Here is a 27,582-nt window from a genome sequence, read left to right as displayed (position 1 = left end):
CATACAATTATAACCAAAAACTTACAAGCAGATAACCAGATCCTTAGAAATTCACTTAAAATTGATGAAAGAAATGTCTTCGTTTCAGAGACGATTCACTAATCTTTGGGGAAAGACACATTCTATCATCATTGGTATATGTCAACTTTCAGATCCATTCTACTCCTAAACTATTTTATTAATAATTCCCCATTTAACTCTTTAATCAAATGTCACTTCTCTTCTTTCAGAAACAACTCACCATCAATTCCTCAGACCTCATTCTCTCCAAACCTTGCCCCTTTTAAGATTATTTTTTAGAGATCCTAGAATCATTCGAGAGGGAGAAAACCGAAAGGGTGTTTTTCATCTTTGTTCATGCAGCTAGTCTCACGGTAAACTCCTTTATCACCTTATTTCAACCCTAAGAAAAGGCAACTTAGGCACTTAGTTCATCAAGGAGTACTACTGTTTATTTTCTATTTTAGAAGTTGAGATTGTGTATCTAGCTTCAAGAATTTTTTACTACATAGTAATTTTTCATCATTGGAGATGTATAATGCATGTATTAAATTATAGGTAAAAAAAATTTTTTTTTTTTTGAGACAGAATCTCGCTGTCGCCCAGGCTGGAGTGCAGTGGGCGATCTTGGCTCATTGCAAGCTCCACCTCCTGGGTTGGCGCCATTCTCCTGCCTCAGCCTCCTGAGTAGCTGGGACTACAGGCACCCAGCACCACGCCCAGCTAATTTTTGTATTTTTAGTAGAGACGGGGTTTCACCGTGTTAGCCAGGATGGTCTCAATCTCCTGACCTCGTGATCCACCCACATCAACCTCCTAAAGTGCTGGGATTACAGGCTTATAGGTAATTATTCATCACTGGAGAAACTGCCTTCTTATCTGTTGGAATCAATGCCAGAATATGTTTTTCTAAGCGACCCTCTTTCTGGTAGCCTAGAAGACAAATAAACAAACATCTGGGCAAAATATAATACAGGGTGAGCATCCCTAGTAAAACATCCAAAATCTGACACTTTTTAAGCACTGACATGATGCCATGAAAAATTCCACACCTGACCTCATGTAACAGGTCACAGTCAAAACTGTTTCATGCACAAAATTATTAAAAATTTTGTATAAAATTACCTTCAGGTTATGTGTATAATGTGTATATGAAACAAATTTCATGTTTAGACTTGGGTTCCATCCCCAAGATAGCTCATTATGTATGTATACGCAAATATTCTAAAATCTGAAAAAAACCCCAAATTGGAAATACTTCTGGTCCCAAGAATTTCAGATAAAAGATTTTCAACCTGTAAAATCTATTTTCATAGGGCTTTGTCTGGCAGAGCTTAAAAGGAGAGAGATGGCAAAACAAAAAACAACAAAAAATGACAACAAAAAACCCAGTAGATGAGATAAGAGTATGTATATATTAAGGGGAGTCAGACATTCTGAATGTGAAGAAAAACTAATGTCTATTCTTATTTAAGTTTTGTCTCAAAAACCTACATTTTACCGATGTGATAAAACCACACCTTCTACTTACAACTTCAGCAAGCTGACCAGTATCTGGCTCTTCTATAATGACTGAACTAGCATATTGGAAAGAAAAAAAACCAGGTTCACATGATCAGTTTGTTGCTTTAATGATCTTTGCCTCCACTCCAAGAGTCAATCTACTGACGATTCCACTACACTGTGGGAAATCATTTAACTCTGGTAGTCTACAGACAGGTATGTTCCAGATAAAAAATGTTCTGCCTTTACACATTTCAATGATCTACCCCACCCCCATCCCCAAATATGTGAAGAAAAACACTCTTGTAGGCCGGGTGTGGTGGCTCATGCCTGTAATCCCAGCACTTTGGGAGGCAGAGGTGGGTGGATCATGAGGTCAAGGAGATCGAGACCATCCTGGCCAACATGGTGAAACCCTGTGTCTACTAAAACACAAAAAATTAGCCCGGCATGGTGGCCGGTGCCTGTAATCCCAGCTACTTGGGAGACTGAGGCAGGGGAATCGTTTTAACTCAGGAGGCGGAGGTTGCAATGAGCTGAGATCGTACCACTGCACTCCAGCCTAGCAACAGAGCAAGACTCTGTCTCAACAACAACAAAAAGCACTTTGCAAACATTTTAATCATTTAGCAGGTACAAATAGCACATAGTAATATTTTATTTATGAAACAGCATCTTACTCTGTCACCCAGAGTGGAGTTCAGTGGCATGATATTGGCTCACTGCAACCTCTGCTTCCAGGGCTCAAGCAATTCTCCTGCCTCAGCCTCCCAAGCAGCTGGGATTACAGGCATATACAACTATGTCCAGATAATTTTTGTACTTTTAGTAGAGATGGGGTTTCACCATCTTGGCCAGGCTGGTGTCAAACTCCTGACCTCAAGTGATCCACCTGCCTCAACCTCCCAAAGTGCTGGGATTATAGACGTGAGCCACTGCGCCTGGCCAAATAGCACACAGTAGTACTTTAAATCAAATATTAGTAAAACCTCAAAACAGTATTCTTACATTAAAAAGTTTGGCATATATGATCAATGCATAAACACCACCTTGGGAATACAAAAAACGAACTATACCATGACAGTTTTTTTTTTTTTTTTTTTAAAGACAGAGTTTCACTTTTATCCCCCAGCCTGGGGTGCAATGGTGCAATCTCAGCTCACCGCAACCTCTGCGTTCGAGGTTCAAGTGATTCTCCTGCCTCAGCCTCCTGAGTAGCTGGGATTGCAGGTACCCGCCCCCATGTCCGGCTAATTTTTGTATTTTTAGTAGAGACGGGGTTTGAGCATGTTGGCCAGGTTGGTCTCGAACTCCTGACCTCAGGTGATCCATCTGCCTCAGCCTCCCAAAGTGCTGGGATTACAGGCGTGAGCCACGGTGCCTGGCCCATGACAGCTTTACTTAATGATGCTTTTTGCAAAGAGATTTGTGTCCTTGCTGCTAATTATTAATCACTTTTTGAGTTTAATCAACTTTAAAAAGTCATAGTTATGTATTTTAAAGATAAATACAAACAGCACGTATATTTAAAATGTACTACAGCATTCAGACACGGTGGCTCACGCTTGTAATTCCAACTCTTTGGGAGGCTGAGGCAGGCAGATCGCTTGAGCTCATGAGTTCGAGACCAGCCTGGGCAATAGGGCAACCCTGTCTGTACAAAAAATACAAAAAATTAGCCGGGCCTGGTGGTGCGTGCCTGTTGTCCCACCCACTCAGGAAGCTGAGGTGGGAGGATAGCTTGAGCCAGGAAACAGAGGTTGCAGTGAGCCAAGTGTGCACCACTGCACTCCAGCCTGGGTGATAGAGCCAAATCTTGCTTCAAAAAAAAAAAAAAAAAAAAAAAAAAAAGTAAAGTACTATAGCTTAACACTGTTTCAAAAAGCTAGAGAAAAAAAAAAAAGGTAGTAAAACTTATTTTGTGCTTTGGCTGAAATACGTATTACTTAGTCCAACTGGTTGACCAAAGGTTTACACAGGGGGAAAAAAACCATTTATGCAGTAAAGTTTATCATCTCAGCAATCATATAGGTGAATCTCACTATTTTTAAATTTAGGTACAAAATATAAAACTCATAATTACATTAAGAAATACGAGAAAATCAAGGTAAGTTAACAAGTATGTAAAAAATAAATGAATGCAGGGAGAAATCTAATATAGTAATCAGCCTTACTGGGTAATAATATCCCATGAGCTGTCTGTTAAAAAAACGCAAAAAACACTGGACTATATGGAATGTTCTTTCTCATTAAGATAGAAAGCTACAAAAACCTTTTTGGCCAAAATAATAATTGAAATAAGTAGTCTGTTTAGAAGTGTAAGAACCTCAACAAAAGAGTTAAATTCACCTCGTGAGTTAACTCTTAACCTGGCTTGCTTGCCTCCTCATGTACATTTTGATCATTTTACTAAAACTTTTAAAAACTGGAGCTAAACAGGAAATGAGGACCTTTAAATAACAATTTCCTGTCACAAACTATTTTTCATTCAAATAAAAAGTTTTTCATTTAAAGAAATAAAGACAAGATGGCAGTTTCCCTTAGTTTAACAGGTCATGTAAGACCTAAAAGTAAAATCAGCTCACTAACTGGTTAATAAAGTCTACTTACATAATAAAATGCCTCAAATTGTATGTTAAAAAATGAAGAAGCTCTTTATGTGCTGATACAAAATTGCTAAGTTTAAGGCATGTTGAGTGGTGGGGGGAAAGCATGATATAGGAGAGTGTATACACAGTATGCTACCATTTGTACAGAAAGGGGGAGACAGGACATACATATTTGCTTGTGTTTGCATAAAACACCTCTTAAAGGACATATAAAAAAATGCTAACACTTAGGTAACAGGGCAAGAGAATGTAGGGCATTTTGCTGTATTATATATCTTTTGAATTACAGATCATCTGAATGAATTACTTATTCAAAAAACCAAATTGGAAATATAAAAAATATACTCCTCACTTCACCAAAGGTGATCCCTTTTTCCTTTGACTACTTTCTTTTGACACATAATTTGTCTTAGTCACTGTGTCTCCAACAGTTCCTGAGGGTAGAGATAAGACAATGTAATTCATCTTTGGATTTGTTGTAGCTTCTGATCCACTGTATTACATATAGTAATAATAAATAATTTAAAAAGTAACAGGCCGGCTGGGCGTGGTGGCTCACACCTATAATCCTAGGCATTCAAGACCAGCCTGACTAACATGGTGAAACCCTGTCTCTAATAAAAATACAAAAATTAGCTGGGCGTGGTGGTGCATGCCTGTAGTTCCAGCTACTAGGGAGGCTGAGAAAGAAGAATCACTTGAATCCAGGAAGCAGAGGTTGCCATGAGCTGAGATTGTGTCACTGCACACCAGCCTGGGCAACAGAGCGAGACTCTGTCTCAAAAAAAATTAAAAGAAAAAAACCTTGTCAACACTTGAGCACTTGACACTTGTACAACGCCTGGAACTTAGTATGTATTACTTTATAGTTAATCCCCACAATTCTGAGGTAGTTATTCTACATTGATCAGAAAGGAAAGTGAGGTATCCAGAAGTTAAGATAACTTGCCTAAGGGCCCACAGGTAGGAAGTTAAAACAAAGCTTAAGGGACTAGCTATCATTAGTTGTAGCCCTAAGGTACTTTATGTTTATCTCACAATCTTATGAAATAAGTAGTAGTATTCTAATTTTACATATAAGGAAACTGAGGCTGAGAAAGATTAAGAAACTTCCTTTAGGACACAAAATTCCTTTAGAGTAGGTACAGGAGAGTAGTGGCAATGCTTGCATTCAGACGTAGGCCTGTGATTCCAAACCTCATGCTCTTTCAACTACATTCTCTGTCACAGTGAATGCTAAATAAATATTTGAATTACCATAAACTGTTGTCTCAAGTGACACTGCCACAGAGATGAGTTCACACATGGGTAAGAAAAAGAAAATTCCTGCATTTTTCTATCTTGACATCTTACTACACTCTTAAATTTAGATTTGAGCTCTATTCAATAAAGAAGCCATCAAAGTTACACCATATATCGAGATATTTGCAAAACTATGTCACAAGCTGGCTGTAAACAAGTTTATGTAACTGATATCTGATAAGCTATTTATGGAATAAATGAAATTATAAATTTTGGTAATATACTGTAAGCATTAGGTTAAAAATAAATAATTTTCCCTACTGTTATAAAAAGGAGAAAAAATTTAAAAACAGGTGAAGACGACACATACTTGGTTTTACTATAACCCCATAACCTTACTGTACCCAAACAACAAAACCAAATGTCTTAGAATGAGAGAGAAATAAAGCTACTTCTCTATGAAGAAACCAAAACTTCTAATAATGAGACCTAATCAGGCATATGAGTTTCAGAAAGTAGAAAAAGAAAGGTGCCATTTTTATGGATCAGGTTTCTAAGTTTCTTCAGGCTCTTCATGTAGGGGGGGAAAAATTCATTCAAAACAGGTAACACTTAAGTTTTAAATTCCCAAAGAAGTGTTCTTTTAACATTGTTCAAGCAAATTCTGTCAAATAATTTATTAGCTTTCTAAATGCAGGTGTTCATGGGGAAAAAAAAAAAGATTCAAGTGGATCCAGCTGTAATTTTTACCGATGGCTGGAACAGTGGAGAAGTACAATTTAGTCACATGTTTCAGGTGAATGTTCACAATATTAATGAATATAAAAGTTTGAAGTTCCACCTGGAATTGCTAAGAATCACAAATTATGAATGTATAAATAATAAAATACGCTGGGCAAGGTGGCTCACACCTGTAATCCCAGCACTTTGGGAGGCCGAGGTAGGCGGATCACAAAGTCAGGAGTTCGAGACTAGTCTGGCCAACATGGTGAAACCCCGTCTCCACTAACACAAAAATTAGCCGGGTGTGGTGTCCTGCGCCTGTAATCCCAGCTACTCGGGAGGCTGGGGCCGGAGAATCTCTTGCACCCGGGAGGCGGAGCTCGCAGTGAGCCGAGAAGGCCCCACTGCACTCTAGCCTGGGCAACAAGGGCCAAACTCCATCTCAAAAAAATAAATAAAAATTAAAATAAAAAATACAATTTAAAATATCTCTTGGGCAAGACTGAAGAAAGAACATATCAGTAAACAATTTTTTTTTTTTTTTTGAGATGGAGTCTCGCTGTGGCCTGGCTGGAGGGCAGTGGGGCAATCTTGGCTCACTGCAATCTCCGCCTCCTCAGCTACCCTAGTAGCTGGGATTACAGGTATACGTCACGACACTCAGCTAATTTTTGTATTTTCAGTAGAGACGGGGTTTCACCATGTTGGCCAGGATGGTATTGATCTCTTGACCTCATGATCTGCCTGCCTCGGCCTCCCAAAGTGCTGGGATTACAGGCGTGAGCCACCGCATTCGGCCATCAGCAAACAATTTTTTAAAAATCTCACAAATGAAGAGTCGTATATTCTTTTTGTTTGTTTGTTTTTGAGACGGAGTCTTGCTCTGTTGCCCAGGCTGGAGTGCAGTGGCACAATCTCAATTCACTGCAACCTGAGCCTCCCGAGTAGTTGGGATTACAGGCGCGCACCACCACACCCGGCTAATTTTTGTATTTTTAGTAGAGATGGGGTTTCATCATGTTGGCCAGGCTGGTCTTGCACTCCTGACCTCAAGTGATCTGTCCTCCTCAGCCCCACAACATGCTGGGATTACAGGCCCTAGCCACCGCACCCGACTTACATTCTAAACAAACAAACAAACAAACAAAAATCTACTCAACTGATAGTGGCTTGCAGAACATCATAAAGGAAAAATGGTAACTCACCATTATCAATATTACAATTTTTTCAGTGTTTGAAAATAAAATCATTTTCCCAATCTTTATAGAAAACCTCCCTTTACCGCATCTTAAGTTTCTTGTAAATGACAAATTGCTAACGTGGTCTTTTAAAGAGAAGCAATACAGCAAAGCACGTTTTCGAAAAGTGACTAGGATACCAAAAAATAAGACAGTGCTTCTGGTGCCAATCAGTATTTGTTCCTAACCAGAAGGTTTGTACGTGTCGATCACAATGCAATCATACGGTGACAGACAAGTATTTTTAAAACAAACTTGTTCGTCTTTTGCACCACCTAAAATAACTGTTCGGGGCTTTACTTTTAAATCAGGAAATGAGCCATAAATGTAAAATATTTCAATAGGCAGCAATCAAAAGTATCTTCTACTAAACCTTCACAAGGCAGACGCCTGCTGAGGTTAGAATTATAACTTGGGATGATATTACAAACTTAAATAGGTCATACCGCATGTCCTTTAAAAATTCTTTTAATTTTTAATGTGTCAATGATTTTTCTGCTGTCCTCTTTTCCCAACAGGCGAAGAAAAAATACAGCTTGTGGCTTAAATTGTCAATCTCAAGACGGGGGTTACCTACTGCATGAGAGAGAAATAATGGATACTTTAAAGTCTATTTTTAGAAGTAGTATTAAATCTCTCATTAAAGTTCACGAAGAAATTCGTGGGAAATATGGTAGGGGGAGTGGGACAGGGTGAGGGGAGATCCAGATAACCCAAACGCGGTTGGCAAGGTTGCACCCCGCGAAATGATGTAAAACAAGAGTACATCGGCTGATAATTCGTTTCAACTAAGTGTTTCAGAATGATAGACCTCGAGTAATGATTACCTTATTGAAAAGGGTTAAAACCGAAACTGTTTTCAAACGCCAGCTTCCCTTTTATAAGATCCCAACAGTTAAAAAAGTTATTATAAATGTTTTTCTTAGCACCCTGTTTCTCCCAAAAAGCATGCATTTCCATGACTACTGACTTAAAAAAAAAAAAAAAAAAAAGCAAGGGGGTGAAGGAGTAAAAAATTTCCCCCCAAAACACAAGCTCTCATCTCTCAACTAAGCAGCACAGGGCAGAAAGCTGCATTTCCTCAACGGTGTGGGAGCGGAGGGGAAAGGGCATGAATAAAATACAGCACGAGAGGAAACCTTGGGTTTCGAACTTTATTGCACAAAGAGTGGAGAGAAGAGTAGGTCAGACGTTGCAGCTCTTCCCCTTGCGAAGCGGGCATGGCAGACACCGAGGCCACTGGGAAGGCAGCAGGCACCTTCACCTCCTCTGCCCTCAACTGTCGCCTTCTTCCTCCTCCACCCCCCACCGGCACCTAGGCGGCGGCTGCCCCGGAGGCCAGGCCGGGTCGGGCCGGGGGCGAGGCGGGCGGCGGGGGCCGGACGAGCGAGCGGCGCGGGGGGCAGCGCCGGGCCGAGCGGGCGGCCTCCCCCGGGGCGGCTCCGGGCTCCCGGCTCCGCGCCCGGCCCGGCGGCGGCGGCGGGAACGCGGGCGCCAGCTCGNGCGAAGAAACCCGAAGGCCTTCGGCAAGTTCCGTCCCCAGCGCGGGGGCGGGGCCGCTCGAGCTGCTCCGGGCCCAGCTCGGCTGTTTCCGTGCGCGGCCGCTGCGCACTCGGCACTGGGCGGCGCTGGCTGGCTCCCTGGCTGCGGCTCCTCAGTCGGCGGCGGCTGCTGCTGCCTGTGGCCCGGGCGGCTGGGAGAAGCGGAGTGTTGGTGAGTGACGCGGCGGAGGTGTAGTTTGACGCGGTGTGTTACGTGGGGGAGAGAATAAAACTCCAGCGAGATCCGGGCCGTGAACGAAAGCAGTGACGGAGGAGCTTGTACCACCGGTAAGAGGAGCAGGAGGAGGAGGCAGGAGCCAGAGAGAGCCGGGGGGACGGAGGGGGGACGGGGAGGCGCCGGACACCCGCGCTTGGGGCCTTCCCCTCGCAGGAGGGGCCGCGGTAAAGACCCACCCGCCGCCCGCCGCCCGCCGCCCGCCGCCCGCCGCCCCCCGCCATGAGCGCCGCCGCTGGCTGCAGGCAGAGTCGCTGCCGCCCCGGCCGCCGCTGGCTCCAGTCCGCCGCCATTATTCTTTGTTCGCTGCGAGCGGCGGCGATGTTGTGGGGCTCGGGCGGAGGCTCCATCTTTACCGCGGCCCCTCCTGCGAGGGGAAGGCCCCAAGCGCGGGTGTCCGGCGCCTCCCCGTCCCCCCTCCGTCCCCCCGGCTCTCTCTGGCTCCTGCCTCCTCCTCCTGCTCCTCTTACCGGTGGTACAAGCTCCTCCGTCACTGCTTTCGTTCACGGCCCGGATCTCGCTGGAGTTTTATTCTCTCCCCCACGTAACACACCGCGTCAAACTACACCTCCGCCGCGTCACTCACCAACACTCCGCTTCTCCCAGCCGCCCGGGCCACAGGCAGCAGCAGCCGCCGCCGACTGAGGAGCCGCAGCCAGGGAGCCAGCCAGCGCCGCCCAGTGCCGAGTGCGCAGCGGCCGCGCACGGAAACAGCCGAGCTGGGCCCGGAGCAGCTCGAGCGGCCCCGCCCCCGCGCTGGGGACGGAACTTGCCGAAGGCCTTCGGGTTTCTTCGCGCGAGGCGGACGAGTTCCGCCGGGAGAGGGAAGGCGAAGGCGGGCTGAGCCCGGCGGCGGGAGGAGTGGTCTAAACCCCAGCGCGGCGTTCGGATCGATAGAGCTGGCGGCGGAAATTTGAAGGAGGAAGCGGGGTTTGTGTGTGGCCCAGTAGGGGAATTCCTGAGGGGTGTCGGCGACTTGGTGGAAACCCCCACGCAGGCCTGCCTCTGTGGCGGTGAGCGGCGGGCTAAGAAGGCGGCTGCGGCTGCCCCGGCTCTGGTCTTGACCGCCGCGAGCCCCGGGAACTTTCCGACGCCGCCGGGAGACGGGGGACCGCGGGAGCCGTACGGGTTGGGGAGGAAGGTCTGCTGCGCCTCTGCCAACGTCCCGGCGCCTGGGACCCGGGGACGTCGTGGGACCCCCGTGGGGACGGGTTTTCCTTTCTGAGACTCCGCAGAGAAACCTGGCGGCCGCCGGCGGAGCATGCTTTTCTGAGGGGCTTTGGCCCCGGTACTGTGGCACCTCTCGGGGCTCTGCCCGGGCCGTCGCTCTGCCCCGGCCGTGGCTGACGTCGACGGCCCTCGGAGGCCTCCGAGCCACAACCTGCCGGGACCGCTGGAAATATGCCCCATCCCACCTGCCCGCCCTTCTCCAGACAACATCCTGTGTGGCTTGCTTTCTTCAGCCTGTTTTCTACAGCAGGGATTCGCACCCACTGCACCCTAAACCCAGCAGGGGGACTTCCGTGGCTGGAAACTACTGAACTGCTCTCTCAGAGGTCGCCCAGGACCACACCACTAGGTCCCCATTCTCCCTGATAGTGAACTCTGCGCCCCTCTCCCTGGGGTTTCAAGTCTTTTTTTTTTTTTTTTTTGAGACGGAGTCTAGGTCTTGTCGCCCAGGCTGGAGTGCGGTGGTACGATCTCGGCTCACTGCAGCTTCTGCCTCAGCCTCCCAAGTAGCTGGGATTACAGGCACCTGCCACCACACTTGGCTGATTTTTGTGTTTTTAGTAGAGATGGGGTTTCATCATGTTGGCCAGGCTGGTCTGGAACTCCTGACCTCAGGTGATCCACCCGCCTTGGCCTCCTAAAGTGGTGTGGTTACACGCGTAAGCCAGCGCGCCTGGCCTCAAGTCTTAATCATTATTTTTCTGTCCTTTAAAGGACACGTGTCTTTAGGAAGCAGAGAGTGTTCAAATCTGGACTCCGCCCATTACTCCTCTTGTAAAGAACTGTCCTTCCTGGTACTCCAGGTACCCTACTATTTTCTCATAGACTTTGCCCTTAACGAGTCTCCTTTCCTTCTGTTACTCTCAACATTTCCTTCTCTACTGGCTCTTTCTTACTAGTATTTAAACATGCTTAAGTCTCTCAATTCTTTAAAAAGATTTCTCTTCTCCCTAAATTGCTCTGCAACAACTCCAGCTGTCTCTTACCCCTGGACAGTCTCTCACATCCCACCTCCCAGCCCTCTCCAGTGTCCCCACTGCTCACCTGAAGTGGTTCTGAATTGTCCACAGACAAGCTTCATGTCTGTAAATGCAGCGGATCTTTTCAGTCCTCATTTTACAAGCCCTCATCCCAGTATTTGACACGATTGACCACACTCTCTTCCAAATACCGTCTTCCCTCTGGTCTTATGTCACAGGTTTCCTCTCTACCTGAGTTTTCTCTTTAACAACCAGCCTCTCCTTCTTGATCTACCTCTTACACATTGGAATCATGCTGAGCTGAATGAACCCTGGCCTTCTTACTGAGTCTCCCCATACACTTTCCTAGGTGGTCTTATGCTCTCCCAGTAGTATCAAATACCTTCTGTCAAAGACTCTTCAATCCATAACCCAAGCCTAGGTCTTGCTCTGGAACCCTATATTCATAGTTCCAACATACTGCCTTTGGTACACTTTTCATTTGGATGACTTAGGGCATTTCAAACTCAGCCTGTGTATCATAATTCCTTCGAAATGCTCCTCCCATAGTCCCTGGTTCAGTAAAGGGTATCTTAACATCTACTCAGTTCATGCAAGAAACCTAACACACCTCCAACACACAGCAGAATCACCTACATCTGTCTGTTCCCTGGAAAATTGGATTTGTGACCTCTCTGTTCCCATGACCATTTTTTCATTCCCATTTTAGTCTAAACCACTGTGGTCTCTTGCTTGAAGTCCCACAATAACCCATTCAGGTCCTCCAAAACTGCTCTTGCCTCATTCCAATACATTTGCCATACTGCTGCCAGAGTAATTTTTTAAATATAAATCTGATCATTGACCTGCTTAAATTCCTCCAGTGGCCTCCCTTTGCTTACCACACATTGTCTAAGCTCCATTATCTTGTCTTTCTCTCCAGCCTTTCCATCTGTCCCCTTAGCTACCTGCACTCCTTGCATAGTATTTTAATTTTTTCCAGGCTCTCCTCTTTTTATTCCCTACTGTAGGCTCTCACTTCAGGGTATTTACGCATGCCCTTCCCTTCCCCTGGAATTCTTTTCTCTCACCCATTCCTCCTACCTAACTGTAATTTATCACTTTCTTTTGCAATTCCTACTTCTCATTATTTAGTTAGTGTCCATGTAATTGTGCAGGTAGGGACCACATCTCTCTTGTTCACTACCAGCTTTTCCTCTCCCTAGCAACAACACAATGTCTAGAATATAGTGGTACTTGTTAAATATTTATCGAATAAATAGTGAATTTCTGAGTGGTCCCGGGCAAAGTTTCTCAACATTTGAGTTCAAATCCTGGCTCTCAGTGAGTTCAGGTTTCCGTAATAAAGTACCATGTGGACTTGGTGGCTTATAAACAACAGAAATTTATTTCTCATAGCTCTGGAGGCTGGATGTCTGAAATCAGGCTGCCAACATGGTCAGGTTCTGGTGAAGGCCCTCTTCAGGGTTGTAAATGGCTGTTTTTTCTCTTTATCTCACAGTGCAGAAAGAGAGCAAGAGCTCTTGGGTTCCTTTCATAAGGCACTAATCCCATTCGCATGGGGTTTACCTCCCAAAGGCCTCATCTCCTAATACCATCACATTGAGGGTGAAGATTTCAAAATACGAATTTGCAGGAGATGGGGGTGGGGGTGAATTCATTGCATTGGCTCAGCCACTTATTAGCTAATGACTTTGGGCAAATTGTTCACTCTTGTGCCTCAGTTTTCCCATTTGTAAAACAAAGATGATAATAGCACTTACCTCATAGTGTTATTGTAATGATTACATGACATAATACCTGTGAAGTATACTTGGAACAATGTTTGTACTTGGAACAATGTTAGGAAAAATGTTGCCTATTACTAGCTTTTATTTGGATATCATCCTTGTGTCAAATACGTTTTCAAAATTGGGTTCGTCGGCCAGGTGCGGTGGCTCAAGCCTGTAATCCCAGCACTTTGGAAGGCTGAGACGGGCGGATCACAAGGTCAGGAGATTGAGACCATCCTGGCTAACATGGTGAAACTCCATCTCTACTAAAAAAATACAAAAAAAACTAGCTGGGCGTGGTGGCGGGCGCCTGTAGTTCCAGCTACTCGGGAGGCTGAGGCAGGAGAATGGCGTAAACTCGGGAGGCGGAGCTTGCAGTGAACTGAGATCCGGCCACTGCACTCCAGCCTGGGCGACAGAGTGAGACTTCGTCTCAAAAAAAAAAAAAAAAAATTGAATTCATCTACCTGCTCTTCTTACCGTGGCCTTATACATGGTATCAAAACTTTGGAATTATTTACTCATAACCCATAATTATCACTCAGCAAATATGGTGAGTTTTTATTTTAAAATGTCCTCATATTGATTCTTCCTTTTTATATACACTGACCTTCATTTAGACCCTTATTATCATTGATTATTTTGCTAATTTTCTAGGTGTCTTCTAACTGGAGGCTAGCTTCCCCTATTCACTTGGGCCCTTACTGTCAGACCAGTGGGCCTCAAACAATTATTAAAACATGTATTCTTCTTGACTTCTACTCTAATGGCCTCCGTTCCCACCTAACTTTGTTCATTCATTTATTCAATCATCCATTCATTCCAATGCAAGTTATTTTACTACTAACAATTTGGGGTATACTCCAGATTTTCAATCTCTCTACTTTGACATTTCTCTCTTGAGTATTCTCTCTTCGGATATACTCTAGCATTTTCAACCTCACTACTTTCTGACATTTCTACTTTCAGTGTCCAAGTTTTGTCTCTGGGATTTGGAAGCCACCTCCATTTTAAAATGAATTTTTTTCAGGATCAGGCTCTCCCTGTGTTGCTCAGACTGAAGTGCAGTGGCTGTACACAGGAGCGGTCATCGCACGTGACAGCCCCGCACTCCTGGGCTCAAGTGACTCTCTTGCCCTCAGCCTCCTGAGTAGCTGGGACTACAGGCAACCCCCTATTTTTGACTCAGTTTTCCAATTGCAAAATGTGGTCAATATCAGGGAGATGAAGGAGGAGCGCACATGGATGTAACTTGATAGAGTATAAGAAAAGTATCTTGAAAGAGGTCCAGAATGGGGGAAGGTCCCATAAGATGATTATAAAAGGCTTCAAAGAGAAAGTGGTATTTGAGAGCTTTTCTGTAATCACAACTTCCTCTTCCTGTTATTTTTTGCCCTTTCTGCTGTCGAATATAATTTTCACCCTCATTGTGAACTCAAGTTCCATGAACCCTGCCTAGCCTAGTTCATCACCTCCTGTGATTTGCTTTCCTACCTAACCCCAAGACCATGGTGACCTATTTCATTTATTCTAAAAATATCTGTGGAGCACCTACTTTGTGCCAGGCATTCTTCTAGAGACTGGGGAAATTATGAACAAAACAGATTGTCTTTCCTCTCACATGTTCTAACATTTTCAGCCTCTCTACTTTCTGACATTTGTCTTTTTGCTCACTCTTTTGTGCCGTCATGCACTCTCGTGATTGTAAGTACTATGTCTATGTTGACAACTCTCAAAATTATATCCTCTCCCCAAATCACTTTCCCAAACTCCATACTCATTTAAAATACCATGTTTTCATATTTCCACTTCGATGTTGTCTTAGCCTCTGTTCTCCCAGATAGCATAGCCTGAGGCAAAAGGCTCTGTGCTGTTATTTTATTAGGGAGTACAATTCCAAGAAAATGAGTATAGGGAAAAGGAGTGAATTGGGGCAGGAGGTCAAGATTCAGTCAAAGGATTGCTAACACTACTGTCTCTTCCTGCTCCCCCGGCCAAACACACTTACTTTAATTTTATGGGGGCACCAAGCAGACACTCATGTGATATGTGACCTGACCAGGAGGCAAAACGCTGCCAGGTCGTTTCTGGCTGAGGTTGATTGGCCAGTGGCCCCACAGCCAAGCGAGGCCAAGATTATCTGAGGTGCTACAGATGTCTACTAGACATCTCAAACTCAGTGTGTCCAAATGGACCTAATTGTCTCCCTCACATCTGCACCTGCAGCCCTTTGCATCTTAATGGCCAAGGTTAAAAATCTTGGCATGGGCTGGGCGCGGTGCCTCATGCCTGTAATCCCTGTACTTTGGGAGGCCGAGGCAGGTGGATCACCTGAGGTCAGGAGTTCGAGACCAGCCTGACCAACATGGAGAAACCTCATCTCTACTAAAAATACAAAATTAGCCGGGCATGGTGGCGCATGCCTGTAATCCCAGCTACTTGGGAGGCTCAGGCAGGAGAATTGCTTGAACCCGGGAGGTGGAGGTTGCTGTGAGCCAAGATTGCACCATTGCCCTCCAGCCTGGGCAACAGGAGCGAAACTCCATCTCAAAAACAAACAAACAAACAAAAAACCAAAAAACCTTGGCATGATATTAGTGACTTCCTTTTTCCACATTTATCAGGAAATTTTGTTGACTATACCTTTAAAATATTAATACATCCCCAAACTGATTACATACTACCATTACAAGTGAGCCTAATAACTTCAGCTCTTGCCTGGATTACTGCAATAACTTAAGAAATTTCCCTACTTATTTCCTTTCTGGGCACCAGCCACACTTCTTCCTTGGCACCCTAGGGCTTTTCCCATGCTTAGAATGCTTTTTCCAAATATGCAGAGAGCTATCTCCCTTGCCTCCTTCAAATCATTGCCAAAATGTCACCTCACTGAGACCTTAACCACACTACTTAAACTTGCAACTCGACCCTCACCTCAGCCACCCCCCTACGCATCCCAGTTTTCTGGAATCCCCTTACCCTGTTAATCCTTTTTTTCAGTGGGACCTATTACCTTCAAACATACAATCTATTTTACTACTTTTTATGTTGTCGTTGACTGTTTCCCCTGCTAAAATACAAGTTCTAAAAAGCAGTATTTTTGTTTTTGCTCACTGATGTATCTCAAACATTTGGAATCGTGTCCTGACATAATATGTGCTCGATATATATACATACTTGTTGAATGAATTTATAACTTGCCTGTCTTCAGTCTCAGGTGGTTTTACACTGTTCAGATTTATTTTCTTGATTATTCTTTCAGTTAAGGCGAGGAGGGAGATATATTATGGGTTTCTTATTTATTTGCTAAGATGTCTTACAGTCTTAATATAATAGATATCAATATGTAAATACTTCTGGGTGAGGAATTAATTGAAATCCTCAGTATCCCTCTATTTATGATGGCTAAAAAAATGTGAATGACCCAAATGTCCCCATTACTGAATAGTTAACCACTTAATTCGTTTTTGTCTCTTTTGTATACATGTACCCGCCTTAACTCTTATAACTCTACTTATTCATTTCATGTATACTTACACATACTCTTTATTGAACCATGAACTCTCAAAGGCAAAGTTGTGTTTTGTTGAACTTGTATCCTAGTAACTGTCATGTAATAGTAGGTGCTCAGTAGTGTCTGTTGAATGAAAGAGTGAATGAATGGTAACAGTTTCTCCAGCACTGGTTAAGGGAATGTACTCCACCCTGCTGATTCAAGCATCAGATCTACTCAGAAATTCTTCCCCAGCTGAGAAGTTGGGGATGCTGAGACTCTTCACAGTTGAAATCAATGTGAAATCAATGTGAAGGGAGCTGTTATCAATGCTCACTAAGTAATCTTGTGGTTTTATTTTATTATTTATTATTTGTTTATTATTTTTGAGACAAGATCTCGCTCTGTTGCTCAGGCTGGAGTGCACTGGTGCAATCATGGCTTACTGCAGCCTCTATATCCTGGCTCAAATAATCCTCCCACCTCAGCCTCCTGAGTAGCTGAGATGACAGGCACACACCATCATGTCCAGCTAATTCAATCTTATGTCTTTAAAGATAAATATGCTCACAACTCCCAAGTCTTAAATCCAAGCTTGTATTCCAAGTACCTCAGCATCTTTAGTTGTACGTTTAATAGACCTCTTCATTTGATCATATCCAAAACAAAACTCAGCATACCCCTTCCCCTCAAAAGCTTTCTCTACCTACAACCTTCTTTATCTCAGTTACTGGCAACTCCATCATTTGATTGCTGAGGCCAACTCAGCAACTCTTTTATATCCCACATTAAGTTTGTCATCAAAGCCTGTTGCTGTCTCTTCAAAATATATGACCACTCTCCCCAACTCCACTGATAGCAGCTTGGTCCAAACTACTGCCATCATTGACTAGAATTTTGTATTAGCTATCCTTAACATTCATTCTATTCTCAACACAGCAGCCAGAGTGATACCTTTAACAGTATAGAGCAGACCATATTAAGACTGTTTAAACCTTTCTACAAGCTTCCTATCTCACTCGGAGTAAAAACAAATATTTTTACAATTAGTCCCTGTACACCACCCTTACCTCTCTGGTCTTACTTCCTGCTGTTATTCCCCTCCATTCTCTGTTCAGTCACATTGGCGGCCTCCTTGCTGTTTCTCAAACACTTTGAACACACTCTCTCCTAAGAGACTTTCCCCTTGCTGTTGTCTCTGCCCTGAATGCTTCTTCCAGATATCCATGTCTTCCTCGACTCCTCAGGTCTTTGCTAAAATGCCCCTGTTTCTGTGAGGCCTTTCTTTACTACTGTGGTGGAAATTGATCACCGAACAACTCACTTCTTTGCTCTTTTGCTCTTGCTATTTTCCTTTACTACTTATTTTTCTCCATTGCACATACCACTTTCTCTGCGCTATATATTAACTTATTTATTGTGTTTATTGTCTGCCCCCTCTAGGGCAGGGACTTTTGTCCCTTTTTTTTTTCAGTACTATATCCTTAACATCTAGAAGAGTGTCTGGTACACAGCTGGCACTCAAATATTTGTTGAATGAATACAATTGAAATTTTGGATGTAATCTCCTGGATTAGCATAAGCAGGTCTTTCTTAGACTGATCACCTGTAGGTGCATCTATAAATATTGAGCTTCTGTATTACAGCCTGAATCATGGTGGCTCCACCAAGTTAACATCTTCTTGTGGTGCCCGATTTCTACGTGGCTACACTCTGCCATTTCTGTCTGGGTTCCTTGTAACCTGAAAGAGACGTAGACCTCTTTGAAGCTTTCTGGTCTTCCCATGTCACAGAGTCAGAACTGGAGAACTGATCAGTAAGATTCTGGTAGCTTGTAATTAGCACTTCAAGGGCCAAGTGGTAGGATACTAGTGCTGCTGCATATTCCATCTTCTCTGCAACTGAAAGCAATGCCATGTAAACAAAGTCAGGTGGTCTCTTATTATCTTAGAAATTGCAAAAAGTCCAGTGTCTGGCAACTAAAACCAATAACAGTAACAAGCAAAGATTTATTGGCTGGGCACAGTGGCTCAAGCCTATAATCCCAGCACTTTGGGAGGCCGAGGCCGCCAGATCATGAGGTCAAGAGTTCAAGTCCAGCCTGGCTAACATGGTGAAACCCTGTCTCTATGGAAAATGCAAAAATTAGCCAGGCATGATGGCACGTGCTTGCAGTCCCAGTTACTTGGGAGGCTGAGGCAGGAGGATCTCTTCAACCCAGGAGGCGGAGGTTGCAATGAGCCGAGATTGTATCACTGCACTCCAGTCTGGGCAACAGAGTGACTCTATCTCAGGAAAAAAAAAAAAAAAAAAAAAAAAGATTTATTGAGTGCTTGCTTTGTGCTGGCACTCTTCTAAACACCTTTTGATACATTACCTAATTTAATCCTCACAACAACCCAGTGAGGGAAATATTAATATTAGCAACATTTTACAGATGACTAAACTGAAGCCAGAGAGGAAATATGTCTGTGGTCTTAGAGCCAGTGAGTGTCAGAGTCAGAATGTGAATCCAGGCACATTCTAACAGGCTTTAGAGCCTGAACTCTTAACCATTGTGTTCCACTGCCTGCTTACAGAATGAAAAGGGGAGAAGAACTTTACCTTGAAAAGAAAGCAAAATAATTATGACTCCATCATGGTAATTCTGTCATTCTAAAAGCACCTTCCTAACCAAGCACTTTCTTCTGGTATCAACCCTGTTGCCGTTTCATGCATAATACAAGATTTAGGCTGACTGGCCTCCAAGGTACCTTGTCACTCTCCCTAGTCAAAGGAGTGGGCTCCTTGAAACACTGCCAAACCCTTCCCGTGTATCTTTGCTTCACTAGCTCCTGCTCTTTAGCTGAGCTCTGAAGGGTGTGTCATTAACTCATGAGAGCCACACATAACTCCCCAACGCCGACACCCTAGTCTGGTTTAGGTCCCTGGACTCTACGTTTTTATTTCCGTCAAAGCACCTATCTTGTCATTGTTTTGTTAATTGTCTGTTTCCCTGCTGAACTAATCTCTGTGAAGACAGAGATTGTGTCTGCCTTATTCATTGCTGTACCCTTAATACCTAGCATGGTGTTTGGCATGTTGGAGGAGTTTGTTAAAATTTTTTTGAATGTTCCATCTGGACTTGGTAAAAAAAAATTTGAATGAATTTAAGTGGTATTTCTATAGCCTATCTGCAATTATATCCAGGTATTAAGGTGAATTTTCTCGTGGCTAGGCTAGCCTACCTTTTTAGAAATGGAAGAGATGATTTTCTTTCAATCTGCCTTCTAGCTGTTGGGTTTTCGTGTTATGGTATCACTGCCAATGCCAAAATGCTAAGTTTTCAATTAGTGCCACTGTCTGCTTCAGATACAGCTGACATTCAACTGTTCTGTGATGGATATTTTCCTACGGTCTTTTACATATATGTGCTAATTTAAATTCAGATAACTTCTCTGAGTTTCAGGTTCCTCAGCTATAGAACCAAGTTACTTAACTGGCTTCCACAAGATCAAACTTGTAAGTTTGAGAATTGGGGTCTGAATTTAGAACTTCCAATTCTAACCTTAGCTTTTTTGTTCATATATGATGTTGCCTTCTGATTCCTACCTTTGATTCTTCTCTACTAGTCCACAGGTAGTACCAGATTACTAAGTAACCTGCACATTTCATAATCTTGTCATATGCATTTCCTTTAAAAAAAAACTTTTCCTCCTCTCACTTATTTTTTCTACTTTTATTTTCTTCTCATTCCTATTCTGCCTGCTCTCCAAAACAGTGACAGCGTTTACGAGAACATTTCTGAGGCCTGTTCTAGTTTCTTTCTTTCTTTTGAAATGGAGTCTCGTTGTGTCGCCCAGGCTGGAGTGCTGTAGCGTGATCTCTGCTCACTGTAACCTCCACCCCCCAGGTTCAAGTGACTCTGCTGCCTCAGCCTCCCAAGTAGCTGTAACTACAGGCGTGCACCACCACACCCAGCTAATTTTTGTATTTTTAGTAGAGATGGGGTTTTGCCATGTTGGCCAGGCTGGTCTTGAACTCCTGACCCCAGATGATCTGCCTGCCTCGGCTTCCCAAAGTGCTGGGATTACAGGCTTGAGCCACCGTGCCTGGTCCTGTTCTAGTTTCATATGTGGATTGAGGGCTTTATTGAGATTTGATTATTTCTTTTGTTAAAAATTTAATTTAATTTAATTTTCGAGACGGAGTCTCGCTTTGTCGCTCAGGCTGGCGTGCAGTGGCATGATCTGGGCTCACTGCAAGCTCCGCCTCCCGGGTTCACACCATTCTCCTGCCTCAGCCTCCCGAGCAGCTGGGACTACAGGTGCCCACCACATGCCCGACTAATTTTTTGTATTTTTAGTAGAGACAGGGTTTCACCATTCACAGGATGGTCTCGATCTCCTGACCTCGTGATCCGCCTGCCTTGGCCTCCCAAAGTGCTGGGATTACAAGCGTGAGCCACCGTGCCTGGCTGAGATTTGATTATTTCTATGCTGTTATTATATCTATATCAGAAGTAGATGTGAGAAGAGTCTCAAAGATTGGAACCCAGGACATACACTATTTGGATTCCTGATTAAACAAGATGATTGAACACATGCTTTTTACTCTGCTCTTTCCTGACACCCCACAGTAAGGAATAAGAAAAGTATAAAACCGGCTGGCGCAGTGGCTCACACCTGTAATCCCAGCACTTTGGGAGGCCAAGGCAAGGAGTTCGAGACCAGCCTGGGCAACATGCTGAAACCCCATCTCTACTAAAAATACAAAAATACAAAAATTTGCCAGATATGGTGGCACATGCCTGTAATCCCAGCTACTTGGGAGGCTGAGGCAGGAGAATCGCTTGAACCTAGGAGGCGGAGGTTGCAGTGAGCCGAGATTGTACCACTGTACTCCAGCCTGGGTGACAGAGCAAGGCTCTGTCTCAAAAAAAAAAAAAAGAAAAGTATAAGACTTTATGTAGAACAATGCCCTCACCCCCAAGATGTCCATGTCCTGATTCTTGGAACCTGATTCTTGGATAGGAGATACTTTCCTCGATTAGAATATGAATGTGTTTTATCTCATGGCAAAAGGGACTTTGCAGATTTGATTAAATGAAGGAGTTTGAGATGAGGAGATTAATTTGGAGGTTTTAGGTGGGCCCAATGTGATTACAAAGATCCTTATAAGGAAAGAGGGAGGAAGGAGAGTTAGGATTTGCTCCCCTGCTGGCTTTGAAGAAGGAAGATGAGGCCATGAGCCAAGGAATGCAGACAACCTCTGGGAGCTAGAAAAGTCAAAGAAACAGATTCTCCCCTAGAGTTTTCAGGAGGAATGCAGCCCTGCTGACACCTTGATTTTAGCCCACTGAGACTGATTTTGTACTTCAGTCCTCCATAACTGTAAGATAATAAATTTGTGTTGTTTTAAGCCATTAAGTTTGTGGTAATTTGTTACAGCAGCAATAAGAAACTAATATAACCTTCAAAGGACAGAAAGGGCAGGAAAGGAGGTAACAGAAATTGAGATAACTCAACATATGTTTGGAAGACGAAAAGTGGATGGGAGAAAGGTAACTGACTTGGCAGAGTAGAGGAAGCTGATACCTAAGTGCCTGCAGAAGGAATCGGAGGCTATACTTTTTCATTCCATTTGCAGTAGCTAGGAAAAAAGTACAAAGGGGGGCCTGCAGAACATTAAGCTAAACATTTAAAAGATATAGGCTACTAAAAAATTGCTTACTAAAATATATCCAACTTCTGTTATGCACACAGAGCTTTCCGCCATCATTTTAGTGCCTTCTTAAATATGATTGGAAAATCAGGGATTAGCATACACTTAAACAAAGTGTTCAGCATGAAAGAGATAATTCAGCAAACTATATAACCAACTGACTAACCAAACAGAAAATCTGATGTATTTGAATGTATTGAGATGAGATTTCAACAAGTGGTAGATAGTTTTGAATTAGTGGTATCTTCTTAGAAAACTAAGTAAATGAAAAGAACAATACACTTATTAACTCCAGGGAAAACAAAGAGTTGGGTAGGAGAAGAAAAGTAATCATAGTTTATATTTGGCTCAAATCTGACTAAAATACAAGGTTCTAATAATATAAATACTGATTATTGATCTAACTGAAATAGTGATACATGGTGAAAGGTGAATGTGGTGGGCATGCAGAGAGGGAGGAGTCCTCTTATTTCCATAATGAAGCCAATAAATAATGTCTGAAGCAGAAATACCACATTGCCACAATTAAAACATTTTATTTAGAGATATGGTAGTTAATTCCAAAGACTCAGCTAAAAGAATGTACGGTGGCTGTCTATGGGGAAGGGCAAATATTCAGTGAGAGGGCTGTTGACTCTTTAAACTATGAACATGTATAACTTTGAAAAAGCTAAATTGTTTTTTTAAAAAAAGGACTAAAAGATGATCTTAAGGAGAAAAATGATGGGAGATACTTTCCTAGATTAGAAACACATGAACATTAAGATTGAAAGAGATATTTAAATCTCAAAAGGACCGGTGACCATGCCATTTTGGAATAACAGTTATTTTTTAAAAAGCACATATAACCTTGTAAGTGGGGATTAAGGGTTACATACAAAGGATTAGGAGTGAGATTGGCCCTGGACTTCTCAACAGCATCATTGAAGCTAGAAAATAACTTATCAATGCTTTCTAATTCTGAGAGAAAATTATACCAAATCCAGTATTCTGTTGTTTTCAGACAACTAGGTCTTTGCCTGTCATGAATACTTTCTCAGGAAGCTACTAAAATACCAAATGAGGGATTAATCCAAAAAAGAAGAGCCAAGAACAAGGATATATCTGTCAGCTTAGGCTACGATGCAGTAACAAATGGCACTAAACTCTCCATGGTTTACATCATAGGTTTATGGGATGCAGGCTAATGGAGCATGCTCTATCTGAGACATTGCTAGTCTTATGACAGAGGGAGAAGACAGCGATGGTGAGTCTGCCTTTTTAGCTTTTACCTGGAATTGATGTATCACTGGCTATTCCAAATCACCTGGTCACTTCTGAGTTTAACAGGGCAAGGATATAAAATCCTTCTATTACAGCATGTCTATAAGGTGGACATCACAAATCATGGCCAAGACTCATATCAATGGGATGAAGAAGTAGCATCCACCCCAATGCAGGAATAGCGAATGTTTTAACAATAATACTACCTATTTCAAAAGGAACCTTTATATAGAAGGGAGCAAAAAGAATGCTCAGGACAACATCTGTGCAATGGTCTCAGAAACAACAACTTGGGATTGAGAAGGATAGGTAAGAGAGCTCTGAGAGGAAGGTCAGGTTGGAAGGTGGGTGGGTGACATCTGTTGCTTTTTTGACAGGTTTAATTATTAGATAGCTGTCTCTCTGGGTGGGCACTAGAAGATAGGGAGAGATGGGGTAGGGGACTGCTGTTTTCTCATCAACTTTTTTTGTATGAAGTGTTTTAAAAAACTGCAATGTAATAATATACATTTAAACTATTCTTTAAGTGGATAGAAATTTACTTTATCTGATATGTCTGTGTGTGTGCATCTGTGCTGTGTATGTGTTCTGTGTGTATATATGTGTGACTAACTGTCAAACTGTAGTTACGGATAGTTTGTTACTGTCTGCAGCAAGATAAGTGTAGGCATTGAGAGTAAGCATTTATAAACTTGAATAATAATTTGATAGAATATTTTATGTCTATTGAAATCAATAATACGAACTTTATAGACTTATATTTTGTATTCTTGGCTTTAAAAATTTTGCTTTTCTGGTAATTCATTTTTACTATATTTTACGAAGGCACTGATCTGCAATGGATTGGAAATTTTAAAAAAATGGGTCCATCTTTACGCAGTTTAGAAACCCTGGTTTAGGGTATAAACGTAAGATTATAGGATAAAAATATTTCAGAATTATTACGCTAGAACAATCAGCAAATCACCAATGCTACATTTTCTGACCATCTTTCCTCCACAATTCTATTGATGAGAATTTATGTAGAAGAAACAGAAGCATGTTGAAGTCAGCACTCCCTGTCTTTCCATAATTAAGTGATTTACAACAGCCTCGTCTTCCTCCATCTTGCCCTCTCAATAAAGCACCTGGAAAGAACCCAAAGAAAATAGTATTTTCCAGCAGGCCGTGGGAAAACAGCATTAGCAACCCTGAGAAGGTGGAGACATTTAACTTTGTGAGAACAAGATCACTTTTTTGTACTTCTGTCCAAATTCTGCATTTTTGACTGTACTACTTTCATATTAGTGAGTGTTAGTAGTCAAATACGTAAAGCATTAGTAGTAATAATGCAAAATGATAGGGATTCTCATGCCTTTTTAACTGATTCATTGGGTTCTTGCTTCTTTCCCTTCAGACTTTATGCCCATGCTACCTGATGCTAAAAGAAAGCAAAGAAAATGTCCATAGCAAATGTCTTTTGGGGCTTAAAAACTGATGCTTTACTGGGATAAAGTAAAATAAATTTATCATAGGATGTATTTTTAGGAGCACAGACAAACAGTTCTTGTTAAGAATAGTGACATTTCTTTCAATACGTAAGTAACAAAAGATATCAGTAATTCTACCCATCCTAAAGCTGAAGTTCACATGCATCTTGATAAAGCACTTCTGTTCTCTGTGTTAGTTGTGGTTCAGTCATGAGTGTTGTCTTGGTAATACTGGAAAACAGAACACAGAAGACTCATGCCCTAACAGGAATCGTTACTACCTAAACTCAGTTACAGGATACAGTGGTTCATGCCCCAAGGAGCGTCCCATCTCTGCATAGGAAAATGTTGTCATAACATGGTTAGGAGTTATCCACAGTGTTTCTAAAACTAACCTTATCAGAGTATCTGACTTGTGTGTTCAGATACTTAATCAATGGTTGTCTTCCCCTCGCCCCGCTCCAACACATACAACACACTTACCTTAATAACATCCAAAGAAGGGCTCCGTCTATTTTCAAAAGCTCCTCCCAGCAAGACTTTTATTCTCTCTCTACCCTCCCCACTTCTGCAAGGATTTAGAAACAGGTTTCTTGTCTGGGTGTGTACATATGATGGGGAAGGGGAGAATGAATCTGTTTTTGTTGTTTGTTGTTTTCGTCTGTTTATTTGCAACTCTAAAGTAACTTTCCTTTGACAATAAGGCTGTGAAGAATTATGTCTCTTTTCAGGATTTCCCCCCCAATTTATTAAAGTATAGTTGACAAATAAAAATTGTATATGTGTCAGGGCATGGTGGCTCAAGCCTATAATCCCAGCACTTTGGGAGCTCAAAGCAGGAGGATCACTTGAGGCCAAGAGTTCAAGACCAGCCTGGGCAACAAAACGAGACCCTGTCACTACAAAAAATAAAATAACATTAACTAGGCATGGTGGCATGTGCCTATAGTCCCAACTACTCAGGAGGCTGAGGTGGAAGGATCACTTGAGCCCAGGAGTTGGAGGCTGTCGTGAGCTACGATCATGCCACTGTATTCTAGCCTGAGTGACAGATCCAGTCCTTGTCTCTAAAAAGAAAAAAAAAAATTACTAAGAAAAAATTGTATGTATTTATAGTACATAGAATGTGATGTTTTAATATATATAGACATTATGGAATGATTAAATCAAGCTAATTAACATATCTATCACCTCATATACTTATTCTTTTTTGTGGTGAGAACATTTAAGATCTACTCTCTTAGCCATTTTCCAGTACATAATACATTATTCTTAACTATAGTCACCATGCTGTATCATAGATCTCAGAACTGAGAATAAATCTTTTTATCTGTGTACATCCCTGGGCAGCAAATGAGAATAAGAACCCTTAAAAAATTCAGTGTCATGATTGCTAGTGTTCTTTTTCTGTGTAAACTTTTCTTAGCAAGGAATCTCTTCCTATTAACTAAATTCTTTTTTTTTTTTTTTTTTTTTTTTTTTGAGACGGAGTCTCGCTCTGTCGCCCGGGCTGGAGTGCAGTGGCCGGATCTCAGCTCACTGCAAGCTCCGCCTCCCGGGTTTACGCCATTCTCCTGCCTCAGCCTCCCAAGTAACTGGGACTACAGGCGCCCGCCATCTCGCCCGGCTAGTTTTTTGTATTTTTTAGTAGAGACGGGGTTTCACCGTGTTCGCCAGGATGGTCTCGATCTTCTGACCTCGTGATCCACCCGTCTCGGCCTCCCAAAGTGCTGGGATTACAGGCTTGAGCCACCGCGCCCGGCCCCTATTAACTAAATTCTTAACTATTTGACATACTTTTTAAAAAAGTCCTGTCAAAAATGACAATGATTTATTGTACATGTTTGTTTTTTCTTCCAGGAATATCTTCTTGCCAACAGAACTTAGAGGAAGACACATATGCCTATGCCTCCCCTGCACAAGCAGATTTTCATATCATTAGGGTCTTACATTTATAGATCAGGAAACATGTCTATTCTATCCCAATCCATGAGTTGGAGCAGATACAATTACAGTTCTGAGATCCTTTTAAGATAAGAGGCCCCTTAGTACCTATAGCGTACCTATATTCTCAAACTACGAATGAGAGTTATAAAGAGTGAAATGGAATTGAATTTGCTAGAATTTGTTGTGCTCGCAGTCCTGGCTCTTGCCAGTATAATTTCTTAATCAAAGTCCACAATCTCCTTAACTAGGCTTCTTCCATTCTTCCAGGACAAACTACTTTTTTTTGTCCCTCTCTTCCCCAGTACAATTACCCAGTGAAGATTCATGGACTGAATCTGCAGATGTTATTGTCTAATATGTTACTGTCTGATACTCTGTAAGTGTTACTAATATCTTTCCATGGCATAGTCCTAAATAGTTTTCGTAACTGTGGTTTTGAGCCTATGCTTTTGTCATTATGTGTCAGAGTTTCTTGCACATTTTCCAGGAAGCTGCAACTGAATCATTTTCAGGACTTTTATATAACCTAGTCTATCATCTGTAGTCCAAGATTAAACAAATACTGCATGCTCTTGTGGTCTAAGTGATACAAGATGTGAAAGGGTTATAACCAAACACTCCCTAAGTAGCTTGC

General features: G+C 42.6%; 1 protein-coding gene across 4 annotated transcripts in view; it reads right to left on the bottom strand.

The window, feature by feature from the left end:
• CREB1 (cAMP responsive element binding protein 1) overlaps positions 1–9,804 on the bottom strand; it is a 79,914-nt gene extending 70,110 nt beyond the window's left edge. For all 4 annotated transcript variants that reach the window (XR_003122117.1, XM_025404272.1, XM_025404273.1 and 1 more), the window contains exon 1: positions 9,562–9,804. The gene's annotated coding sequence lies outside the window, so the exon portion shown is untranslated. The remainder of the gene's footprint in view (positions 1–9,561) is intronic.
• Positions 9,805–27,582: the final 17,778 nt, after the last annotated feature.

Source organism: Theropithecus gelada, chromosome 12 (assembly GCF_003255815.1).
Source record: "Theropithecus gelada isolate Dixy chromosome 12, Tgel_1.0, whole genome shotgun sequence".
Taxonomy (NCBI): domain Eukaryota; kingdom Metazoa; phylum Chordata; class Mammalia; order Primates; family Cercopithecidae; genus Theropithecus; species Theropithecus gelada.
The sequence above is the reverse complement of the archived record's forward strand: the minus strand, read 5'-3'. Positions and strand labels throughout refer to the sequence as shown.